Consider the following 22417-nt stretch of genomic DNA (forward strand, 5'->3'; position numbering starts at 1 on the left):
ATGGACAACTTGGTCATACAAGTTCTGTCTGATCCTAAAGCAGGTCTGCTGCATACTTTTTCGTGTGGCTTTGGCTACTGACTTTTGAATTACTCCAAAAAACGAGTTTCAGTGACCTTCACCTATCTTTCTGGGTCGCAAGTCCAGAAATGTCCAATAAGAATGAATTTTGAACCTCAGTTTACTCCAAAATTATTGTTGGCACAAGAACATGAAAGAGAATCCCGTGATAAATTTACATTCCAAACATTTATATGGAAAGAATCTGAGGTACATTCATGTACGACATTGCAGTACTTCAGGCACCAATCTTGTCAATTGCTCTTCATTGCGGGAAAAAAAAAAAAACGTAAATGAGGTACTTCTTGGCCCTAAAATAATCTGGTCAGAGATTAAGTGTGTATGCTTTTTGGTGATCATTTGACCAACGGCTTTTTAGTTATAAAATCATAAGTTGTGCTTGTCAGCAATATTCTCAAAGATGGATATCAGTAACTGTCTCTGAGACTTACTGTCTTCTAGTGTTTATTATCAGCCTCCACCTATTAGGTGGAGGTCTTTGTAAACGTCATTATTTTTATTATTAATATTCCATCACTTTCTGCCTCCGATTCTCATCATACTTATTGATGGTGTACAGCACCATGACCATATTACACTAACATCAGGTGACCTTACCTACTGTTAAAGGTAATAGATCGAAAAATGTAAAAAAAAAAAAAAAAAAAAAAAAAGTCATGATTTTTCAACCTCAGCTTACTCCAAAACTGTTGTAGATACATGAACATGGAAGAAAACCATGGGCTAAAATTGTTTTCCAAACATTTGTATGCAAAATAATAGAGAAAATTCATGTGTCACGTTGCATTATTATGGACAATTCAATTTTCAACAATTTTCAATTGCTCTTCCATAGAGGAAAAAAACATAAATGAGACTCTTCTCCAACCAGTAAGTTTTGTCTGGTCCTGGACCAGGTCTGTATACACTTTGGTGGCAGTTTAACCCACGGTTGTTATTACCAAAAAATATATATTTAATCTCATAGGTGAAAATCAACAACTGCCTCTGGGAGTGACGGTCTTCTCTTTATTTGTACATTTCCGTCACTTTTCGTCTCTGATTTTCATCGTACTGAGGATGTCCAGTTGGAGAAATTTCCGCACGGGGTAAAGGAGGGTGGGACGTGCGGGATAGATGAGGGATTGGGGGGTAGTGAGTGTAGCTGCTTGGTGGAAAGGGTGGGACGTGAGGGATGGGGGGGTAGTGGGAGTAGCTGTGTGTTGGGAGGGATGGGAGTGGGGGTAGCGGATTGTTGGGGAGAGGCTTAGTAGCCATTTAATGATGTAAAATAATTTGCATTGATTTCAAATGAATGTGTTTTTATGATAGGGGAACACACGAAGTAGCAACAAGCTGTAAAGTGATGGTTCATGACATAATAAAAAAGGGTCAGTTCAGTGATCATGCAAGGCTGATATAAACATACAGACATCATCAACACGTAACCTTATACAGTATAATGACCCCCCCCCCCTTTGGTATCTATAACATCTCTATTTTAACCCGTCACGTCCCGAGGTTTTCCGCACCTCCGACATCCCCCAGTCCCAAGGTATTTTCGAAAAAAAATTTTTTGGCTAAAACCTTTGCTTTTGGTGAGAAACATCGAAAATTCATAGAGAAATCGCTCACCTGAGGTTTAAAATACCCAATCCAGGTAGGAGATCCTCCTTACCTGACTGGGGTTTCTAACATGATGGCACCAAAGAAAACGAGTTCTATGGGAGGGTAACTATTTTATCCACTCATAAACGGTATTTATTTATTTACTTGGTACGAATGTATATGTAGTATGAGAGTATATTGGTTTTCAAGCAGTAATAAAGGCATTATAAGCATTGTTTCACTCACTAACTAATCACCATACCTGACCTTTTTTTGCCACATTACCTGATCATTATTTCTGTCTGTTTCTCCTTCTAATGCTATGTAAACATTGTCCTCCACATTGTCATCGATTGGGGAATCACTCTGGCCCTGAATATCTTTACTAGCCAGGTCACTGGTAACAGGTCTTTTGCCAAGACAATGGCGTGAGGGGGGGAGGGGGGAGGTTATTCGGTGTAAGGCATTGTCCCTGCTTGGCATCTTGTAGAGGAATAGAGGAAGGTGTCCCGTGTATACATACGAAAAATCACGGGCGAAAATTGAAAATTGTGCAAATTAGGGACCTTGCAATTGCACGACGTACTGGTACGTCGCCGGGACTGGCAAATGCAAATCGTTGCAACATACCCATACGTCGACGGGACAGGGCTGGTTAACACATAAACTAATATCAGACGTTTACCTCAGATACGTCTCAGAAAAGTTGCTGATACATTCTTAACTGTAACGTAGGTATGTAGTGTATGGAAATTAAAGTATATATAATACTCCATTTCTTCGTTGTTTCAGTCAGCCATTAGTATTTTTTACCCTCAAAGGCATTAACTTATGTCAGTTTGTGAGACAAATGCATCTTTGTTAGCTGTCAATGTGAATGTCATTTATTACCTAAATTGTAAGAACATGCTGGCTGTTTGTCACAAACTAATTTAAGCATAAACCAGCCCTATACCTTTTCAGGTCAATCAATAGCGTCTGTGTGTGTGAGTTGTGCAGTGTATAATGCTGGGTCTCTCGCTGTCTAACTCTCTCATTTCATCTCACAGAGACTCATAAGTAGACTTAGGATAACCATGCATTTGCATATGTGAATATCTATCCATCTATAGCCCGACGCCCTAATCCTGCAAAGGGTGGCCGCAGACAAAACGCCTCCAAGTCACTCTGTCACCTGCCATTTGACTGCCCTCCTCCCAGCTCACTCCCCTCTCCCTCATATACCTCTCAACTCCATCTCTCCACCTTATCCTCGGTCTTTCCCTCCCTCTCCCTCCCTCCACTTCACTTACATACACCCTCTTAGTCAGTCTTTCATTCTCCATTCTCTCCACGTGTCCAAACCACCTCAGTGTATTTCTCCTAATTTTCTCAACCACATCCATACCCACCTCACAACGTTCCATCGCTTCTTCATTCGTCAACCTGTCCCTCCATGTCACTCCACATGCTCAAGTAACTCATTTCCACTGCTCTTACTCTTGACTTGTTCCCCTCCAGCAAGGTCCATGCCTCGTTTCCATACGTCAGGGTAGGGATCACAATACTATCATGCAGTGACTTCTTAACTTCCATACTCACCTCCCCATTTCTCTTCACTGCTTTCAGTGAACCAACAACCTTCCTTCCCTGTTGTACCCTTTCAAGCATTTCAACCCCAAAAGTTCCATCCTTACTCATCACGCTACCTAAGTACTTGAATGCACTCACATTCTCCATATCCTCATCATCCAACCTCACTGTGCATTTTGTGACTTCATTCATCTCAAACACCATAACTTTACTCTTGTTTACAATAACTTTCAGATTCCTCTTCCTACACACTGTCCCAAATTCATTCACCAAACCTTGCAACTCCTATTCATCTTCACTCAACAATACTGTATCATCAGCAAACAGGAACACCGGAATCTTCCACATCTTACCCTCATTCATTAGAGCCACCCCCACATCCACTATCCTACCTTGCACCTCCTTTACAACCCCATCCATGTATATATTAAACATTAATGTATATATTAATTAGCCATGGAGACATCACATATCCCTGTTTCAGTCCCACATTTAGACAAAAGAACTCATTCAGCTCACCATCCACTCGCACAGTGGCCCTAGCTCCTTCGTACATACTCCTCACAGCACTCAACAATTTCCCCTCCACTCCATATACTTTTAATACCTTCCACATACCTTGCCTATCTATTCTGTCCATGAAGGCAGCATACACTTTCCTTCTCTTCTCTAGATACTTCTCTACTAAACATCTTAGAATAAATACCTGATCTACACACCCTTTTCTCTTCCTAAATTCCCCTTGTTCTCCAACTAGCACCTCTGTTATATGCCTAACTCTATCAATGAGTATTCTATCATATATTTTTCCAGTCACACTAAGAAGGCAAATACCCCTATGGTTACCACTTACTTCTCTCTCCTCTTTTCCTTTGTATAAAGGAAGAATTATACATGATTTCAAGTCCACTGGAACCCTTCCCTCTTCCCAAGCCAATCTACACAACTTCCATATCCACCCCACAACATCTCACCCTCATACTTCAGCATTTCACCACACACTCCGTCAATTCCTGGGGCCTTTCCCATCTTGAACTTCTTCATTGCTTCCACTACTTCCACCCTGCTGATCTCTTCCTCCCTCCTCTCATCTCTTCTTCTCCCAGTCATTCCCCAACCAGTTATACTCGAACTGCTCTCACTCTCTACATTCAACATATCCTCAAAGTGCTCCTTCCATCTCCTCTGGTTCTCTCTCTTCTCCACCAGCAATTTATTATTTCCATCCTCCACTCCCCTACTATTTCCCCTTTCACACTGTCTTACTATCTTTACCTCCTTCCAAAACAATTTCTTACTCTCCCTCCATTTTACACTCAGATTCCTCCCAAACTCTTCATCCACTTTCTTCTTACTCTCCTTCACCAATCTGTTCACCTCCCTTCTCCTGCTCACATATACCTCACTCTTCTCTCTCTCATCTCCCCTATCTCTACTCGCTAGCCATTCACTATATGCCTTCTTCTTTTGTTCCACAGCTCGTTTCACCTCATCATTCCACCATGCTGTCCGTTGCACACCCCTGCATCTCCTCCTCAACCCACAAACTACCTCAGACGTTGCACCTATCTCTTCCGTGAATATCTTACATCTTCCACCACTTCCATCTGCTCTAACTCATACCTTCCCAATCTTTCTTCCACAATGCTCATATACTCTGCCATTTTCTCACTATCTTGCAACTTCTGCACTCTTCTCATAGGGGCTGTTTCCTCCTGTCTTTCCCTTCGTGTCTTCACCATTTTCTTTGCAGCCTTACCTTGGCCATCACTAAGTGATGGTCTGAGGTTCCATTCCCCCACCCTCTCCACACACTTGCATCCAACACTTGTCTTCTCATTCACTCATCCACACACACGTAATCTATCATTGCCTTTTGTTCAACAAGTTCACCGTCCATCCTCCTCACGACTCTCCATGTATACCTGTGGATCATCTTATGCCGAAAGATGGTGCTGGCCAATGCCAACCCCTTACAAGCACAGATGCCCATCAAAGCACTACCATTCCCACTACTTCAGCTAGCACACCCCAATGACCAACCACTCCATCCATTCGTACATTACCAACTTTGCCATTCATGTCTCCAATCAAAAACACTCTCTCACTCCTCTCAAACTTGTCCATACATGCTTCTACACTTGCCCAAAACTCATCTTTTACTCTTGCCACTCGGTCCTCTGTTGGTGCATACGCACATACAATTGCCCAAGCTTGTATACCTACTTTCATCCTCACCCATACAATCCTTGCGCCCACTGATCCATACTCTTTTACATTCACCTTCCACTTCTTGCTTATCATCAGACATACTCCCTCTCTTGCTCTCTCATTTTCATTAACTCCTGCACATATTTCTAAACCGTATTCCCATTCTCTCACTGTTTCACCTTTCAATTCAGTTTCAGTCAATCCACATACATCCACTCTTGCATACTCAAGTGCTTAAACAATCTCTCTCTTTCTCTCCTTCACTTCATCATTCAATACTCTCGCATTCCATGTCCCCACCCTTAGAATGTCCTTTGTCCGTTCCTTAGTCGTCAATGTATGGTCTGTCCTGGTCCAGGGCGCTTTGTTCTCTTGTTGTTTAGTTAATTCTTTTTACGGGGTGGGGCACTAACCCACCACCAACCCTTTAACCCGCCACATGCCGGCTATTTTTAGCCCTCTGGGTCACCCCAGTGCCAGCCATTTTTTGACCTTTTTCTTGGCTAAAATGATAGATTTTGATGTGGAAACAACGAATTTTGCCATTAAGATGCTCACTGAGGCTCAGAAATGAGTGTTATTTAGTCCTGCATACTCATGTACAGGTATAGCCGCTCTCTCACGCTCACCATGTATGTGAAAGCCGTTTTCTATGTAAGGAATACTCAGGTATTTATGTTGGGAAGGTACAGCAATGTTCAGTACACTTTTCAGATTAATTATTGCTTCAGCATCTATCACAATTTGCGTGTCTTTCTCACTGTGAATGCATTATCTTACACTTACTTGAAGATAGGTACAACCTGACTTCATTACGTAAAGTCCTGGCACTTACAAGAAGGTATTTACAATTTGATTTCACTATGTAGTCCTTACACTTACAAGAAAATATTTACAACTTACACTGACATGAAAATATTTACAAAATGCCTTCATTATGTACAGCACTGGCAGAGGCACACAGGCAGCGTGAGGCAGAGCGAGCGTGAGGAGGGGAGGGAGTGAGTGTATGGCCTTGACAGCCCGGAGGATGGTAGAGGAACAGTTACTATAAATGCCTGCCAATTTTTACCTGCGAATCTTGAAAAATGCGGTCACAGTGAAGTTTTTTATTTTAAACCGTTTTAAAACGGCACTGGCACTGGGCGTGGAATTATGTCAGACCGTTTTAAAACGGCACTGGCATGTGGTGGGTTAAAGTCATAATATCCATCAGAGCATTGTGAATTATATACTGCTTAATTGGCTGTGGTTGGGAAGGCCGTGACTTGATGGTCAGTAGCCAGCAGCTGAATGTGGTGGATTCGTGTATCACCACTTGACTCACTAGAGTCTGAGACGCATGCATGGCCTGTGACAAATATATATATATATATATATATATATATATATATATATATATATACATATATATATATATATATATATATATATATATATATATATATATATATATATATATACAGTATATGTACTGTACATATATCAGAGCAGCCCACAGTGGTCCATAAGCACCATTTCTTGGCCATAAATGAGAGTAACTATATGCCATGTAACCGAACTGAGGAGCTAATATAGGCTACATAGTTTATGACAATTTCAAATCATATTTATAAGAATATTCATCATCATCATCCAATCCTACATTGACCCATGAGGAGCATAGGAGCCCGGGGTTAGGCAGTTGGTCCCGACATTTAAGATGAAAGTGACCAGCCTCACTCATCCCTGAGTGGCATTACATGAGCAATCAACCCCAACCATCCCTTGGATATAAACCTTCACCAGCTCAATCCGACTGGAGGGCAATAATTACCTAAAACCACCAAGCATCAAACTTTGGTCATATGGTTACCACCCAGCATAGTAATGGTTTCCTGGTGTACAGGAAACCATCAGGCTTGTCACTCAGTTCCCTCATGTTAAGGAACTTCAGCAGAATAAATAATTTTCCCTTATCCTAAAAAAAAGGCTGTAACTTTTTTGTGTTTCAATATTCAGTCATGTAATTTTGACTACAAATGTGTCTTACTCTACTATTTTGCCGAATGTGTGAACTTCAGCAACTTCTAATATAAAGATTATGATATTATGTACTTTTATTACAAGCCTTATGCAAAGCAGATCAAGCCATATTGTATGATGTACTAACTACGGCCTTGTAGGATAATTATCTAGGAGTAACATATGCAAAAATTAGCTGCTCATGTGTGCGCATTAGGAAACAATACCAATTTCCCTCGAACTTCCCTGGAAGCGGATAGTGCCACAGTTTAAATTTACCCCGGACTTCCTGTTCTCCTCAGAGAAAGTGCTCTGAGCCAGTGATGAGTTTCTGCATATACACATTTCATTAAGACAGGGTAGGTGCCTTCATTTATATAATTTCTTATAATAGCGACATGAATGATTGTGGATAAATATGCGATGACAAAAAGAGCGATGTATTTGAACAGATTTCAAAACTGTGCAGGAAGATATATTGAGAGAGAAATAATTGCAGTCCTAAAATACAGGGGCATTAATGTATTCAAAGAAAATATATATGTATTGTAAACATAAGACTGGGTCATACATGTAAGACCTCAAGAGTACGGATGAACATATACTTGATTCACTGGCTACTTGCATCATCTGATCCACTGGTAGCATGCCATAGAAAAGCACGATATCTCAGACCAGAGAAATCACTCTTTCCTGAGGTGATTGCGATCTAAGAGAGCCAGATATATACCATGATGATGATTAAATGTAACAAAGGGGGAAAGAAGGTAATCAGTATATATGAATAAGTATTTGGGATACTTCTCGTCTTTGTAAATATTAAACAAATTAATTTTTTTATATGAAACCTTATGGCAAGAGATTAGGCAAATGTTTTAAATATCATAGTGGAATTTACTAAAACGTTAAGAAAAAAAAATTACAATAGAGTGAATTATGTTTCCAGATTCGTAGGCCTCTGGCCATGAAATTGCTGCTTTAGACCAGTGTTCGGCCAACCCCCCCAGACTAGGGCATCATATATATATATATATATATATATATATATATATATATATATATATATATATATATTGTTACGGACCAGAGAAAACTGTCCCGCAAAGTTCCAGGTTCAAAACAAAAGAGTTAGGTAAAATTACAAGTTAAAGTTTAATGCTCAAACTAACAACAAAACATTCAGGACTCGTAAGGATAATGTAATGGCAAAAAACAGGTTAAATATATGGTTAACTGCAATAGCCTCTATTAACACGAAATTAGCAAGAGTAAATTTATCTAAGTCAGCCCTGATACAATGAGAATACCGGATAATACTCAGTGAATGCAAGATATATTATTACAGATACAAAATATTATCAAAAATGACTGACAAAAACACATGAATCATAAAAACCTCACTAGGCCTACGAATCAACACCTCATGCTATACAGTACATGGAAATAATGTAATAACACTTATACTCAAATTACACAGCTGCTAGATGGTTGGAGACTTCCTGAGCACTCACAATAATAACAACTGTACAGGGAAGGATAGAGATGTGAGCAAAATGAGGAGTAGATCTAAGTAGCAATTAATGCAGAGACTGAGCTCATTATATAGGGGCCGCCAGAGCTTGATACAACTTGTAAGAAGGACGTGCAAATGAAGCCAGAGGGGACAAAGAGTTGACACTCCTCTGAACAACAGAAAGAACGACTTACTCTACCATAAGGGAGGAGGGGGGGAGAGAGGTAGAACACACTCGTGATCAAACATACAGCATACTGTATGTTAGAATTACACAAAGGATGATGAAATCATAGGCTATGTAACAATATATATATATATATATATATATATATATATATATATATATATTGTTACGGAACAGAGAAAGATAATGTACACTTTAAGTGAGAATACTAAAAATCACTACTGTCCCGTAAAGTTCCAGGTTCAAAACAAAAGAGTTAGGTAAAATTACAAGTTAAAGTTTAATGCTCAAACTAACAACAAAACATTCAGGACTCGTAAGGATAATGTAATGGCAAAAAACAGGTTAAATATATGGTTAACTGCAATAGCCTCTATTAACACGAAATTAGCAAGAGTAAATTTATCTAAGTCAGCCCTGATAAAATGAGAATACCGGATAATACTCAGTGAATGCAAGATATATTATTACAGATACAAAATATTATTAAAAATGACTGACATAAAAACACATGAATCACCAAAACTACACTAGACCTAAGAATTAACACCCTATGCTACACAGTACAAGAAAAAATGCAATAACAGTTATACTCAAATTACACAGCTGCTAGATGGTTGGACACTTCCTGAGCACTCACAATAATAACAACTGTACAGGGGAGGACAGAGATGTGAGCAAAATGAGGAGTAGATCTAAGTGGCAATAATGCAGAGACTGAGCTCATTATATAGGGGCCGGCAGACCTTGATACAACTTGTAAGAAGGACGCGCAAATGAAGCCATGGGGACAAAGAGTTGACAATCCTGCTCTGAACAACAGAAAGAACGACTTACTCTACTATAAGGGAGGAGGGGGGGAGTGAGGTAGAACACGCTCGTGATCAAACATCCAGCATACTGTACGATAGAATTACACAAAGGATGATGAAATCATAGGCTATGTAACAATATATATATATATATATATATATATATATATATATATATATATATATATATTGTTACGGAACAGAGAAAGATAATGTACACTTTAAGTGAGAATACTAAAAATCACTACTGTCCCGTAAAGTTCCAGGTTCAAAACAAAAGAGTTAGGTAAAATTACAAGTTAAAGTTTAATGCTCAAACTAACAACAAAACATTCAGGACTCGTAAGGATAATGTAATGGCAAAAAACAGGTTAACCCTTTAACCGCGGGTGTCATTCCAGAATGACGTTGCAAAAACTGGACCAAACTGCGGGTGTCATTCTCGAATGTTTGTGAATATTTTGAATATCCCGCGTTTTTTCCGTGCGCCAATTGTTTCAAGGGAGAGTAGCTATTAAGTTCTTTCACTCCAGCCGACCCCCACCTCCCTCTTCCCCCCCCTGAGGCCCCACCTCCCACCCCCTGGGCCCCCCACTCCACCTCTGATCAAGCACGCATCAGTATCTGTCCAGCTGTGAGTGACAACACATGCTGATGTGGCAGTGAAGTGCAGGCAATTACAGTGCCTTTTACCTGTCTCAGTGAACACAGAGTGGGTGTTTATTGTATGTGCAGTGTTCATATATGTTTACAGTATTATCAGAATGTGATTGGCATTTGGTAATGGTGTGTGAGCGAAAAATAGTGATTACAACAACGCTGATGTGGCAGTGAAGTGCAGGCAATTACAGTGCCTTTTACCTGCCTCAGTGAACACAGAGTGGGTGTTTATCGTATGTGCAGTGTTCATATATGTTTATAGTATTATTATCAGAATGAGGTTGGCATTTGGTAATGGTGTGTGAGCGAAAAATAGTGATTACAACACCGCTGATGTGGCAGTGAAGTGCGGGTAATTACAGTGCCTTTTACCTGCCTCAGTGAACACAGAGTGGGTGTTTATCGTATGTGCAGTGTTCATATATGTTTATAGTATTATTATCAGAATGAGGTTGGCATTTGGTAATGGTGTATGAGCGAAGGTAATGGTGTGTGAGCGAAAAATAGTGATTTTACACCCCTCACTTCTAACGGCACTGCCCGTCCTGTGAAAGTCAACAAAGTCATGAAACGTACATCAATGGAAAGCTGAAGGTTAGTACTTTCTAATAGTACCTTATTTTTTTCTCTAGCTTTATTCTATGCAGAGTTATTAAGGTTTAAAGGTTTGTTTACATTTGGCTGAAACCCCCGCGGGAGAGGACAGTCAGACCAAAACAATACCCGCGGTTAAAGGGTTAAATATATGGTTAACTGCAATAGCCTCTATTAACACGAAATTAGCAAGAGTAAATTTATCTAAGTCAGCCCTGATAAAATGAGAATACCGGATAATACTCAGTGAATGCAAGATATATTATTACAGATACAAAATATTATTAAAAATGACTGACATAAAAACACATGAATCACCAAAACTACACTAGGCCTAAGAATTAACACCCTATGCTACACAGTACAAGAAAAAATGCAATAACAGTTATACTCAAATTACACAGCTGCTAGATGGTTGGACACTTCCTGAGCACTCACAATAATAACAACTGTACAGGGGAGGACAGAGATGTGAGCAAAATGAGGAGTAGATCTAAGTGGCAATAATGCAGAGACTGAGCTCATTATATAGGGGCCGGCAGAGCTTGATACAACTTGTAAGAAGGACGCGCAAATGAAGCCATGGGGACAAAGAGTTGACAATCCTGCTCTGAACAACAGAAAGAACGACTTACTCTACTATAAGGGAGGAGGGGGGGAGTGAGGTAGAACACGCTCGTGATGAAACATGCAGCATACTGTACGTTAGAATTACACAAAGGATGATGAAATCATAGGCTATGTAACACCTCCCCACAAAGAAAAAGAAATTTACAAAAGAAATTTCTTATTACTCTAAAACAATCTGTCTAAAGTCTAGATAAGCAATCTGCAATAACATTTTCTTTCCCCTTGACATGTTGTATGTCTAATGAATACTCCTGAAGAAGTAGACTCCATATTGTCAATCTCTGATTTTTAACTTTAAACTTACTAAGGAATTTCATTGGGCTATAATCGGTATAAATGACTATGGGGTCAAAACCAGAACACAAAAAAAAGGAAAAATGCTGTAAACCCAAAATCAAAGCCAAAAGCTCTTTCTCAATAGTTGAGTAGTTCTTTTGAGGTGGAGCGAACTTCTTACTGTAATAAGATACAGGGTGTTCAATACCCTGATCATCGCCTTACAGCAAAACAACCCCAGCTCCTGTATCACTTGCATCAACAGCCATCTTAAAAGGCTTAGCAAAATTTGGAGTAGCGAGCACTGGCTGACTTAATAGGATAGCTTTAAGTTTGCTGAAAGAGGATTCACAGTTATCGGTCCAGACAAATTTAACTCCCTTTTTCAGTAGGTCCGTAAGTGGTGATACAAGAATTGAAAAGTTAAGAACAAGTCTCCTGTAATAACCTACCATTCCCAAAAATCTTTGTAGCTCTTTCCTACTTTTAGGTCTGGGAAGATCACTTATAACCTGAACCTTAGCTGCTGGTGGTGCAACATGTCCATCACCAATTACATACCCAAGGTACTGAACTTTAGCTTGACCAAACTCACACTTTGATAAATTAGCTACAAGATTAGCCTGAACCAAACGCTCAAGAAATTTACTGACATGGCATAGGTGATCTTTCCAGTTGTCACTGAAGATTAATACATCATCAATATAAACAACACACCCTGCCAAACCCTCTGTTACAACATTCATGAGCTTCTGAACAGTGGCTGGTGCATTCTTTATACCATATGGCATTACAAAACATGCAAAAGTCTTTCCTAGTGTTACAAAACATGAGATCTCCCTAGCACGTTCAGTCATAGGTACTTGCCAGTATCCCTTTAATAAATCAAACTTACTTATGTACCAAGCCTTTCCGATCTTGTCTATGCAATCTTCCACGCGAGGGAGAGGGTGAGTGTCTGTTTTGGTTATCTGATTAACACGTCTGTAGTCGATGCAAAGCCGCTGTGACCCACCTGGCTTAGGGACTAGAGTGACAGGAGAACTCCACTCCTTCTGACGGGGCTCAATCATCTTGTGGTGCAACAGGTAGCCAAGCTCCTTCTGGATGAGAGGAACTTTCACTGGATTCACACGGTAAGAAGGCAATTTAATTGGCTTTGCGTCTCCAACATCGACATCATGCATCAACACAGTGGTTCTTCCTGGAGTAGCACGGAACACTTGCGGGTACTCCTGCAGTAATGCCGAAAACTCCTGCCTTTCCTCGGGAGGTAGATGAGAAAGCTTAGTCTGGAGATCATTCATGATATCAGGATTCTTCCCCAAACTATCACTCAGGCTCAGGCTGCATGGGAGAACTTCACTTGCAGACTCGGGTGGAACAGCTACAGTGCAGACTGGGTTATTTTCGTCCCGCCTGTGATATAACTTTAGCATGTTGATGTGACAAAGTTGCTTGTTCTTTCTACGATCTGGTGTGGCGATGACATAGTTGACATCACTGAGTCTCTTCTCCATGAAATAAGGACCACTAAACTTGGCTTGAAGAGGTTGCCCATGCACTGGTAGCAGAATCAAAACCTGATCTCCTGGCTGAAAGTGGCGTAACCTGGACTTCTTATCATACCAAGTCTTCATCTTCTCCTGAGCAGCTCCTAAATTCTCTCTCGACAGCTGTAAAGCAGTGGACAGCCGTTCTTTGAACTTCATCACATACTCCAGCAGGTTGACGTCATCTTCCTCCGACAGCCAGCATTCCTCGAGCAACTTAAGGGGTCCTCTTACTTCATGGCCAAACAGTAGTTCAAAAGGTGAGAAGCCCAGTGATTCATTTGGAGATTCTCTTGCGGCAAATACAATGAATGGAAGACCTTTATCCCAGTCTTTCTGATGTTCCAAACAGTATTTCTTGAGCATCGATTTGAGTGTTTGATGATATCTCTCCAATGCTGCTTGGGTCTGGGGATGGTAAGCTGAAGACGTGATCTGGGTGATGCCCAACTCTTTCAAAAACTGCTTGAAAACATTTGACATGAAATTACTTCCCCGGTCTGACTGTACCTCCTTGGGCAGACCAAACTTTGTGAAGAACCCTAGCATTTCCTTAACCACGTTCTTTGCTGAGATATTTCTAAGTGGAATGGCTTCAGGATAACGAGTAGCCATATCAATCAGGGTCAACACATAAGAAAATCCTGAAGAAGTCTTAGGAAGAGGGGCCCACAATATCCACCAACACACGGGTGAATGGCACCTCAAAAGGAGGAATGGGAACTAGAGGTGCAACCTTTTCGGTCTGATTACACTTCCCCACAACTTGACAGGTGTGACAAGACAATACCAGGAAACATCCCTGAAGATACCTGGCCAGTAGAAGTGTTTCAAAATGCGTGCCACAGTCTTCCTCACTCCAAGGTGTCCTGCCAAACTGGAATCATGAGCCACTCTAATGATATCCTGCCTACAAACACGAGGGATGACAACTTGATGTATAACCTCCCATTCACAGTCAGCTGATGCTGTTGGGGGTCTCCACTTCCTCATAAGTACTCCTGACTTTATATAATAACAAATAGAAGCACCAGCTGACTCTTCCTAACTGGAAGCAGAGTTAGCTAGACCTTTCAACTCTGGGTCAGCAACCTGCAACTCAACCAACTCTTGACGAGACAAATTATCAACACTACGGGGTACTGCCTCATCTGGTGAGTGGTCCAAATTAGCAAGAAAAGTGTCAGCTAGGATAACATCATCATCATCATTATCCTCCAAGTCACCGGTAACTTTAGACTTAGCCCTAGTGACAGCACATGCAGAGAACACATCAGGGACATCAGAATCCTGGGCCGCAGCCACTGGCTCACTAGACAACTGAGGAGCTGGACACACTTGACTTCCACCAATATCATTTCCAAGTAAGAAAGTTACACCTGACATTGGAAGTGTCTCAACCAACCTAACCATAACGGAACCATTAACAAAACCAGACTCTAAATTCATACTGCACAGAGGGACAGAGAATTAATTATTCCCTACACCTTGTAAAATTAGTTTCATCAGAGGAATTAACATTAGAGCCTAGAACACTGGTCAGCATAAGGGATTGGCAAGCACCTGTATCACGATATATTTGAACTGATTTCCTGTCATTACTGTCCAGAGGACTGACAAAACCTTCAGACGGGAAATTAGCACATGAACTCTTGAGAGTGTCACCCACGTCACTGCTCAAAAGAGGAGTTCCATCATGAAAATTTAATTTACCCCTCAAAGCAGGTTCAGTTAACTCAGTTAAAGAATTCTGGGAACTCTCAAGGGTGGAGACTATACCAATTGACTGAATATTTAAAGACTCCTTTTTGTTCACATCACGCTGTCTCCTGAAACATTTCTCCGTAGTATGACCAAGCTTACTACAATAAGTACATTTACTTTTCTGAAATCTAGAGGTGAAGCTGGTATTTACTTCCTGAGAAACATCATCTTTATTCTCTTTCCTGTTACCTGTACTCTGAGTAGAGGCAATGTACTTACTCTCAGCTTTCCCTTTTTCTTTAGAATATCTCTTGTGAGTGAGAACATATTCATCAGCTAAAACTGCAGCATCAGACAAATTATCTATTCTTGTCTCATCAAGATATAGGCTTACATCTTTATTAATACACATTTTGAAGTCCTCCAGCAAAATCATCTGCTTAAATTTGTCAAAATCAGAATCCACATTCTTAGAATTTAACCACTGCTCTAACAGATCTTCTTTGATTTTAGCATACTCAACATGGGATTGCTTATCTTGCTTATAAGTTGTCCTAAATTTTACTCTATAGGCTTCAGGAACAACCTCATAGGCCTTAAGAATCAAGCTCTTAACTACATCATAATTATCAGATTGATCCTGAGGCAAAGATGCATAAGTTACTTGAGCTTTATCGGTGAGAACAGTTTGAAGGAGTACTGGCCAATACTTTTTGGGCCAATTAAAACCTGTAGCTACCCTCTCAAACAACTGAAAATACTTTGTTAAATCAGATTCATTAAAAGGAGGGACAAGTTTAACATTTTTAGCCACATCAAAATCATCAGAGCTAGATGATCCAGTTCCATCTTGTTTCATGCGATACTCATGGTCTGACTGAATCCTAGCTAGTTCAATTTGTGCCTGAGCCTGTGCCTGTGCCTCCTGAATACGAGCATTTGACTGAAATTCAGCCTCCTGAATACGAGCCTGAGACTCCGCCTCCTTAGCCTGAAACTCAGCTTCCTTAACACGAGCCTCCTGCAGAGCTAGCTGTAACTTAGGTATTTCAATCTGCGTTTGCTCATTTGGAGGAGTTACATTAAACAAGCTTTTATTAATCATGCAAAAAATTTGATCTTTAGAATGATGAGAGTGAACTGCAATTCCCAATTGTTGAGCAACAAGCTTAAGTTCATTCTTTGTTCTGTTTTCTACATCACACACTGTTTCCACATTTGACAAAAAATCTTTGGCTTCATCAAGTGTAGTAATAGTAGACATCATGAATAAATCACAGTCGCAAAATATCAAGCAATATCCTTATGATAATATCCTGAATATCCTGATAAGAGGTCGCCAAATTTATGTTACGGAACAGAGAAAGATAATGTACACTTTAAGTGAGAATACTAAAAATCACTACTGTCCCGTAAAGTTCCAGGTTCAAAATAAAAGAGTTAGGTAAAATTACAAGTTAAAGTTTAATGCTCAAACTAACAACAAAACATTCAGGACTCATAAGGATAATGTAATGACAAAAAACAGGTTAAATATATGGTAAACTGCAATAGCCTCTATTAACACGAAATTAGCAAGAGTAAATTTATCTAAGTCAGCCCTGATAAAATGAGAATACCGGATAATACTCAGTGAATGCAAGATATATTATTACAGATACAAAATATTATTAAAAATGACTGGCCTAAAAACTCCACATGAATCACAAAAACCTTACGAGGCCTACGAATTAACACCTTATGCTATACAGTACAAGAAAATCATGCAACCTCACTTATACTCAAATTTCACAGCTGGTAGATGTTTGGAGACTTCCTGAGCACTCACAATTAGAACAACTGTACAAGGGTGGACAGAGATGTGATCAAAATGATGAGTAGATCTAAGTGGAAATAATGCAGAGACTGAGCTAATTTTATAGGGGCCGACAGAGCTTGAAACAACTTGTAAGAAGGACGCGCAAATGAAGCCATGGAGACTAAGAGTTGACACTCCTGCTCTGAACAACAGAAAGAACGACTTACTCTACTATAAGGGAGGAGGGGGGGAGTGAGGTAGAACACGCTCGTGATCAAACATGCAGCATACTGTACGTTAGAATTATACAAAGGATGATGAAATCATAGGCTATGTAACAATATATATATATATATATATATATATATATATATATATATATATTATAAAATATATGTATATACATATATATATATATATATATATATATATATATATATATATATATATATATATATATATATATATGTATATATATATATATATATATATATATATATATATATATATATATATATGTATACATATATACATACACACATATATATATATATATATATATATATATATATATATATATATATATATATATGTATATATATACATATATATATATATATATATATATATATATATATGTATACATATATACATACACACATATATATATATATATATGTATATATATATATATATATATATATATATATTTTGTTTTACGGAACAGAGAAAGATAATGTACACTTTAAGTGAGAATACTAAAAATCACTACTGTCCCGTAAAGTTCCAGGTTCAAAATAAAAGAGTTAGGTAAAATTACAAGTTAAAGTTTAATGCTCAAACTAACAACAAAACATTCAGGACTCATAAGGATAATGTAATGACAAAAAACAGGTTAAATATATGGTAAACTGCAATAGCCTCTATTAACACGAAATTAGCAAGAGCAAATTTATCTAAGTCAGCCCTGATAAAATGAGAATACCGGATAATACTCAGTGAATGCAAGATATATTATTACAGATACAAAATATTATTAATAATGGCTGACATCAAAAACTCCACATGAATCACAAAAACCTTACCAGGCCTACGAATTAACACCTTATGCTATACAGTACAAGAAAAAATGCAACAACACTTATACTCAAATTACACAGCAGCCGGATGTTTGGAGACTTCCTGAGCACTCACAAAAATAATAACAACTGTACAGGGGAGGACAGAGATGTGAACAAAATGAGGAGTAGATCTAAGTGGCAATTAATGCAGAGACTGAGCTCATTCTATAGGGGCCGGTAGAGCTTGATACAACTTGTAAGAAGGACGCGCAAATGAAGCCAGAGGGGACAAAGAGTTGACACTCTTGCTCTGAACAACAAAAAGAACGACTTACCCTACTATAAGGGAAGGCAAGGGGGGAGTGAGGTAGAACACGGAAGCTTGGTCACTATGGAAGCCACGAGGCGAATCGTGATCAAACATGCAGCATACTGTACGTTAGAATTATACAAAGGATGATGAAATCATAGGCTATGTAACACCTCTCCACAAAAAAAAAAAAAAAAAAAAATTTACAAAGGAAATTTCTTATTACTCTTAAACAATCTGTCTAAAGTCTAGATAAGCAATCTGCAATAACATTTTCTTTCCCCTTGACATGTTGTATGTCTAATGAATACTCCTGAAGAAGTAGACTCCATCTTGTCAATCTCTGATTTTTATCTTTAAACTTACTAAGAAATTTCAGTGGGTTATGATCGGTATAAATGACTATGGGGTCAAAACCAGAACACAAATAAAATGAAAAATGCTGCAAACCCAAAATCAAGGCCAAAAGCTCTTTCTCAATAATTGAGTAGTTCTTTTGAGGTGGAGTGAACTTCTTACTGTAATAAGATACAGGGTGTTCAATACCCTGATCATCCTCTTGCAGCAAAACAGCCCCAGCTCCTGTATCACTTGCGTCAACAGCCATCTTAAAAGGCTTAGCAAAATATGGAGTAGCGAGCACTGGCTGACTTAATAGGATAGCTTTAAGTTTGCTGAAAGAGGATTCACAGTTATCGGTCCAGACAAATTTAACTCCCTTTTTCAGTAGGTCTGTAAGTGGTGATACAAGAATTGAAAAGTTAAGAACAAGTCTCCTGTAATAACCTACTATTCCCAAAAATCTTTGTAGCTCTTTCCTACTTTTAGGTCTGGGAAGATCACCTATAACCTGAACCTTAGCTGCTGGTGGTGCAACATGTCCATCACCAATTACGTACCCAAGGTACTGAACTTTAGCTTGACCAAACTCACACTTTGGCAAATTAGCTACAAGATTAGCCTGAACCAAACGCTCAAGAAATTTACTGACATGGCATAGGTGATCTTTCCAGTTGTCACTGAAGATTAGTACATCATCAATAAAAACAACACACCCTGCCAAACCCTCTGTTACAACATTCATGAGCTTCTGAAAAGTGGCTGGTGCATTCTTCACACCATATAGCATTACAGAACATGCAAAAGTCTTTCCTAGTGTTACAAAACATGAGATCTCCCTAGCACGTTCAGTCATAGGTACTTGCCAGTATCCCTTTAACAAATCAAACTTACTTATGTACCTAGCCTTTCCGATCTTGTCTATGCAATCTTCCACGCGAGGGAGAGGGTAAGTGTCTGTTTTTATTATCTGATTAACACGTATCCCTGCTTGTCGTAAAAGGCGACTAAAAGGGTTGGTGGAGGGTTAGTGCCCCTCCCCGGAAAACAACTAACTAAAAAAACAAACAATAAGCCTCGGACAAGGACTGACCAAACGTTGACGACCAAGGACCGGACAAAGGACATTGCAATTGGAACGTGGAATGTAAGGGGAGCAAATGATGAGGTGAAAGAAAGAGAGATTGTCCAGGTGCTTGAGGATGCGAAAGTGGATGTATGTGGAATAACTGAAACAAAATGGAGAGGAGAAAGTGTGAGAGAATGGGAGTATGGATGGGGTATATGTGCAGGAGTAGGTGAGAATGAGAGGGCAAAGGAAGGAGTATGTATAGTTGTGAGTAAAAGATGGAAGAGGAGCATAAGACAGTATGGATCAGTTGGATCAAGGATTGTGTGGGTAAAGTTGAAAGTTGGAATACAAATGTGGGCGATTGTGTGTGTGTATGCACCAACGCAAGATCGTGCTAGAAGAGTGAGAGAAGAGTTCTGGACAAATGTAGAAGTGTGCATGGAAAAGTTTGGAAGGAATGATAGAGTGTTTTTGATTGGTGATATGAATGGTAAAGTTGGGAATGTGAAGGTGGATGGAATAGTTGGTGAGTGGGGTGTGCCTGCTGAGATAGATGAGAATGGGAGTGCGTTAGTGGACATTTGTGCTGGGAGGGGGTTGGTGATAGCCAATACCCTCTTCAGACATAAAATGATCCACAGGTATACATGGCGAGTGATGAGAAGGGTGGGTGGTGAATTGAGTGAAAGGAAGGCAATGATTGATTATGTGTGTGTGGATGAAAGGATGCGAAGATGTATATTGGATGCAAGAGTTTATAGAGGTTGGGGGAGTGGACTTTCTGACCACTACTTGGTGGTGGCCAGAGTTAAAGTTCAAGTAAGATGGAGGAATAGAAGAAGGGAAAGACGAGATGAAGGAGTAGTTGCAAGGAGAGTGGAAAGGTTACAAGAGGATGAGAAAAAGGCAGAGTATAAGAGAGAAGTGGAGGAACGATTGGGCAAATATGAGTTGGAGCAGATGGGGGACGTGGAAGGTGTGTGTAGAATATTTACAGAAAAAATATGTGCAGCATGTGATGTGGTGTGTGGAAGGAAGAGAAGACGGAGGGGGGTGCAAGGAACAGCGTGGTGGACTGAAGAGGTGAAACGGGCTGTGGCGCAAAAGAAGAAAGCATACAATGAATGGATGAGAAATAGGGACGTGGAAGAAGTTGAGAGGCGGAAGAAAGAGTTATATGTAGAAAGGAAGAGAGAGGTGAAAAGATTAGTAAGAGAGAGTAAGAAGAGAGTGGATGAGGAATTTGGAAGGAATTTGAGTGTAAAGTGGAGGGACTGTAAGAAAATGTTCTGGAAAGAGGTGAAAAGAGTAAGACAGGGTGGAAGTGAAGTTAGCAGGGGAGTGAAAGATAAAAATGGTAGATTACTAGTGGAGAAGGGAGAAAAAGTGAGCAGATGGAGAGAACACTTTAAGGAATTGTTGAACGTGGAGGATGGAAGTAATGCAAGTATAAGTGGCTGGGGAATGGCTGGGAGAAGGAGGGAGGTGAGAAGACAGGAAGAAATCAGTAGGATAGAAGTTGTGGAAGCAATGAAGAAAGTTAAATCAGGGAAAGCCCCAGGAATTGATGGAGTGTGTGGTGAAATGCTGAAGCATGGGGGAGAGATAGTAGTAGAATGGATGTGGAAGATGTGCAGATTGGCCTGGGAGGAAGGTAGAGTCCCGGAGGATTGGAAGTCAGGTATAATTATTCCCTTGTACAAAGGAAAAGGGGAAAAAGAAGTGTGTGGTAATCATAGGGGCATTTGTCTTCTTAGTATAATAGGAAAAGTGTATGGTAGGATACTTATTGACAGAGTTAGAGAAAGAACAGAGAAATTAGTTGGAGAAGAACAGGGAGGCTTTAGGAAGGGAAGAGGTTGTGTAGGTCAGATATTCATTCTCAGATCTTTAGTGGAAAAATTTCTAGAGAAGAGAAAGAAGTTGTATGCGGCTTTCATGGATTTGGAGAAAGCATATGACAGGGTGGATAGACTAGGATTGTGGAAAGTGTTAAGAATATATGGAATAGATGGGAAGTTGTTGAATGCTGTGAAGAGTATGTACGATGGTGCAAAGGCTGCAGTGCGTGTGGATGGTGAACTAAGTGAATTTTTCTCTTTGAAAGTTGGGTTGAAACAGGGATGTGTCATGTCTCCATGGCTGTTCAATCTGTACATGGATGGGGTAATAAAAGAGGTACAAGGTAGGGTAGTGGATGTTGGAGTGGCCCTGGTGAGAGAGGATAGTGTTTGGAAACTCCCTGTACTGTTGTTTGCAGATGATACCGTGTTGTTGAGTGAAGACGAAGGAGAGCTGCAAGGCTTGGTGGATGAGTTTGAGAGAGTGTGTAGGAAACGGAATCTAAAGGTGAATGTAGGGAAGAGTAAAGTGATGGTCTTTGAGAGAGGTGAAGTCAGTGAATGTACAGCGAGGTTGGATGGTGAGGAATTGGAAAATGTGAGTACGTTTAA

The sequence above is a fragment of the Coenobita brevimanus genome, chromosome 53 (genome assembly GCF_032717465.1).
Source record: "Coenobita brevimanus isolate Jiangsu-jjx chromosome 53, ASM3271746v2, whole genome shotgun sequence".
Lineage (NCBI taxonomy): Eukaryota > Metazoa > Arthropoda > Malacostraca > Decapoda > Coenobitidae > Coenobita > Coenobita brevimanus.